Here is a 5,000-nt window from a genome sequence, read left to right as displayed (position 1 = left end):
GGCCAATTTATCTATCAACCTGCAAGTCTTTTGGAGGTGGAAAGAAACCAGAGCACCCGGCGGAAACCCACACAGACACAGGGATAACTTGCAAACTCCACACAGGCAGTACCCATAACTGAATCCTGGTCGCTGGAGCTGTGAGGCTGCGGTGCTAACCATTGCGCCACTGTGCTGCTGTTGGTGTTTTGATAAATGAAGGAAGTTCCCTCCACCCATTTGTTTTGGACAGACAGTGTGGTATAAGGATGTAAAGGGTTAATGCTGAAGATAGTGGGATCAACCCCTCCCACTGTCAGAGTGATGATGGAACAGTCACATGAGATGAAGTTTGGGAGAAGAGAGAGCAGCACCAAGGATATTGTGTAAATTAGAAAAGAGTTCTTAGTTCTGTCAGCACGAACTGTGTCGAGAAAATATCGAGAAACTCACAATTTTATTATTCAGGAGTCGGAACACAGATATTAATTCCAAGTGACAGTTCTGGGACCAATTAACAAAAAAAGTAGAGAACAATATTGCTCACTGATTGAAATCCCCCAGTGAGGAGACAGTTAAACAGGTGATCTGTTGGGGCATCCTTCGATCCAAGGTTTCAGCAACATTTAATCTCCATTTTTGGTGAAATTCTCTGTTATTTGCAATTTTTTTTATCAGCTTTGATGGGCGAGTGAAAAAACTGAAAAAATTGAACAGTTCCATCCTTTCTTTTCTTCCTTCTTCTCTTCTTTCCATCAGTTTCTCTTTTCTGTCCCAGATCAATATAATGATGAGAATCCCAATTTAATCTGCTGTTTCTGGTGTTTTATCCATTCCAATCAAAATTTCAACATTCCAATCAAATCTATTTGTTATTCCACAGTGTCTCTCCATGTGTTTTCTTCTGTTGTATTCTCTCACAGTCTGTTTGATGATCAATGTTACATCTCACTCTCTGTTCTGGTGAAGATCAGAAGCAGTGATATCTGTTTACACCACCCGACAAGTCGGCCTGAGGCTGTGCCTCGCTGATAATGTGGAGTTAAAGCAATTCTTCCAGTCAGTTAGTTCAGTTGTCATTTCATGAGAAATTCGGTCATCATGACTTCGTCAGTGACCTAATGGTTCAGGTGTCTGAGTGATGTTAATCATGATGTGATGAAATGATTGTATGTTCCAGTCTTTCCGTGGTGGGTTTTCACACTGAGTAGAAACGTGTTGGACATGGTCTGGAAATGTTTCACACCGCTCCATTCCCAACTTCATTTACTGACCGAAGATATATTTCCATCATTGCACAGCTGGCTGCATAGCCAGAAACTGTGCTGAAGGTGACAGCTGTGCATCTATAGCTGACAAGGTGGCCGAGAGGTTAAGGTGATGGACTGCTAATCCATTGTGCTCTGCACACGTGGGATCGAATCCCATCTTTGTCGCTAGTTTATGAACTGTTTAGTGTATTGTTTATGTTGGGGGAGTTTATGTGTGAAGTCAGCCTCGAAACCTGTTCTTGTCAATGTCCAGACAGTGATTCCAGAATTTGTTATACTTATTTAAAATTGAGACAGACAATTGGAATTCTTCACTCAAACTGCACTGGAATGAAGATCAAATAGGGATCACGAAACGGAGCAGGATTTTTCCTCCCCTCCTTCCTTCCATCTTTACTTTCTCTGTATTGCGCCAAGTGAAAGACAAATGGGAAAAGCAAATGGCGAGGGAGCAGATGCCGAAAATTATCCTTTGGCAAGAAATTTATTTTCAAATCTTCTTGATAGATTAAGTGAGTTAGCAATACTTTGGCAGATGGAGTTTAAAATGAGGGGTCATCTACTACCTACGATAGATCAAAGTGTTTTTTTGTAAGAGGTGAGATGTTAGAAACGGCGGAGGAGCAGAGACCCGAATACTGAATTAATAAAAGCTAGTGGACTGGTAGAAAATAATGTGAAAAGTGAACAGAATCTGAAGATTGGAACTCATGTTGCAGTGATATAAAGCTCTGTGCTCCTGAAGTAAATGTCCAAGCCCAGATTGTGGGGAATCTGTGGAGAGTGATTTGGTTTTTATTCATTCTTGGGTGTGAGTATCGCTGATAAGGCTAGCATTTATTACCCATTTATATTGCCGTTGAGAAGTTGGTGGAGAGCTGCCTTCTTGAACTGATGCAGTCTTTATGGTGCAGGAACACCCACAGTGCTGTTGCGGAGGGAGTTCCAGGATTGTGACCCAACAACAGTGAAGAAATGGCGATATCGTTCCAAGTCAGGATGGTGAGTGACTTGGAGGGGAACCTGCAGGTAGTGAGTTCCCATGCATCTGCTGCCCTTGTCCTTCGAGGTGGTAGTGGTCACGAGTTTGGAAGGTGCTGTTGAAGGATACTTGGCGAGTTGCTGCAGTGCATGTGGAGATGGTACACACTGCAGCCACTGTTTACTGGTTGTGGAGGGATTGAATGTTTAAGGTGGCGGGTGAGGTGCCGATCAAGTGCGCTGCTTTGTCCTGGATGGTGTTGAGCTTCTTGAGTGTTGTTGAGTGGGATGTATTCCATCACACTCCTGACTTGTGCCTTGTAGATGGTGGACAGGATTTGGGGTGTCAGGAGGTGAGATACTTGCTGCAGAATTCGTAATCTCTGACCTGCGCTTATAGCCACAGCATAGATGTGACTGGTCCAGTTACATTTCTGGTCAAGATGTTGATGGTGGGGGATTTAACGATGATAATGCTTCTGAATATCAAAAGGTAGATTTCTTTTCTCTCTCATTGGAGATGTTCACTGCTTGGCACTTGTGTGGCCAGAAGGTTGCTTGTCACTTATCAGCTCAAGCCTGAATGTTGCTCAGGTCTTGCTGCTTGCAGGCACAGACTGCTTCAGTATCTGAAAAGTTGTGAATCATCATCTAACATTCCCACTTCTGACTTATGTTGAAGAGAAAGTCGTCAATGAAACAGCTGGGAAGTTTGGGTCTGCGACACTACCCTGAGAAACTCCTGAGGCAATGTCCTGGGCTGAGATGATTGGCCTCCACTAACCACAACATCTTGTTTTGTGCTAGGTATGACTTCAACAAGTGGAGGGTTTTCCCCCTGATTCCCATTGACTTCAATTTTGCGAGGCATCCTTGATGCCACACGCACTCAAGGGCAATCACTCTCACCTCTCCTCTGGAATTCCAGTCTTTCGTCTCTGTTTGGACCAAGCTGCAATGAGATCATAAGAACAGAAGATCGGAAGAACTCTTAGCAGGAGTAGGCCATTAGGCCCCTCGAGCTTGCTCCGCCATTCAATAGGATCATGGCTGACCTGATCATGACCTCAACCCCACTTTCTTGCCTGCCCACATAACCCTTGGCTCTCTTGTAGATAAAAATCTTGAAGACATTCAATGACCCAGCCTCCACTGCTCTCTGCGGTAAAGAATTCCAAAGATTAATGACCCTCTGAGAGAAGAAATACCTTCTTAAATGTAAAAGCCCTAAATCTGAAACTGTGTCTCCCAGTTCTAGATTCCACCACGAGAGGAAACATCCTCTCAGCATCTACCCTGTCAAGCCCCCTCAGAATCTTATATGTCTCAATACGTTCTCCTTTCATTTTTCTCAACTCCAATGAGTATCGGTCCAACCTGCTCAACTTTCCTCATGAGACAACACCTTCATCACAGGAATTAATCCAATGAACCTTCTCTGAACATCCTCCAATGCAAGTATATCCCTCCTTAAATAAGGAGACCAAAACTGTACACAGTACTCGAGGTGTGGTTTCACCAGCACCATGTACATTTGTAGCAAGACTTCTCTACTTTTATACTCCATCCCCCTTGCAATAAAGGGTAACATTCCATTTGCCTTCCTAATTATTTGCTGTACCTGCATGGTAACTTTTTGTGATTCATGTACGAGGACACCCAGATCCTTCTACACCGCAGCATTCTGTAATCTCTCACAATTTAAATAATATTTTCCTTTTCTATTCTTCCTACCAAAGTGGATAACCTCACATTTTCCCACATTATACTCTATCTGCCAAATTATTTCCTGGAGTTGAGAGACCCTGGCAGAACCTAAATTGAGCATTGATGATCAGATTATTGCGAAGTGTGTGGTGCTTGATAGCACTGTTGGTGACATCTTCCATCACTTTGCTGATGATTGATAGTAGACTGATGGGGCGGCAATTGGTCAGATTGGATTTGTCCTGCATTTTTTTTGTGGAGAGGGCACGCTTGGGCAACTTTCCACATTGTCAAGTAGATGCCCGTGTTGTAGCTCTACTGGAACAGCTTGGCTGAGGGCGCAGCTAGTTCTGGAGCACAAGTCTTCTGTACTAGTGTGGAAGTGAGCAGAAAGGCATGGCACTGTGCTTAATGGGAAATATAGCCAAGTTAGGAATAGTAGCTTTGCTGAGCTTTGATTTTAAGTGGCAGAAACCACAATGAAATAGTTAAAAGTAAAGGCAGAGCGTGTGAGACTGTAAAGACTAGCCGACACTGGTAATTGCAAAGACATCTGTTCTTTATGGCCTGATTGTGTGACTCCCTGTGGTTTGGAACAAATGGACTCCTGTGAATCAAATGATCTCCATCCCTGTGTGAGTGATGAGGAGTGCTCGGCCCCTCTTATCTTCGTGAACTGCCACTACTTGATGCAGCTGCAGACTGCATGAAACACTCAGGAATGTACACCTAACAGAGATAGCAGGATGCGCCGCAATTACTTGTCACAAGGTAGAGACAGACTCATGATCCATGTAGGGAGTGAGACTAGAATGATTATTGATGATTCCTATGCTCTTGCTAATTAGCTTGCTTGTCCGCTTTGTTTTATCTTGCTGGTACTAAACAATATTTTATTCCTAACAAGTATGTATTGAAAATGGAGTGTATTGGAATCTCAGTAACAGATGTACTGCATGTCACCACGTGGGTGAAGTCGAATTGGATCGCACTGATTGGTTAAACAAGGGGGTGTAGCATGAATCTTAATGTATAAACAGTAGTACCTGTATCAAAAAACTT

General features: G+C 43.3%; 1 non-coding gene across 1 annotated transcript; it reads left to right on the top strand.

Moving 5' to 3' along the window:
- The first annotated feature begins 1,333 nt into the window (after nt 1-1,333).
- Nucleotides 1,334-1,415, top strand: trnas-gcu (transfer RNA serine (anticodon GCU)). Its single transcript has one exon. It is a non-coding gene; the product is annotated as a tRNA-Ser (tRNA).
- Nucleotides 1,416-5,000: the final 3,585 nt, after the last annotated feature.

Source organism: Heterodontus francisci, unplaced genomic scaffold (assembly GCF_036365525.1).
Source record: "Heterodontus francisci isolate sHetFra1 unplaced genomic scaffold, sHetFra1.hap1 HAP1_SCAFFOLD_43, whole genome shotgun sequence".
NCBI lineage: Eukaryota > Metazoa > Chordata > Chondrichthyes > Heterodontiformes > Heterodontidae > Heterodontus > Heterodontus francisci.
The sequence above is the reverse complement of the archived record's forward strand: the minus strand, read 5'-3'. Positions and strand labels throughout refer to the sequence as shown.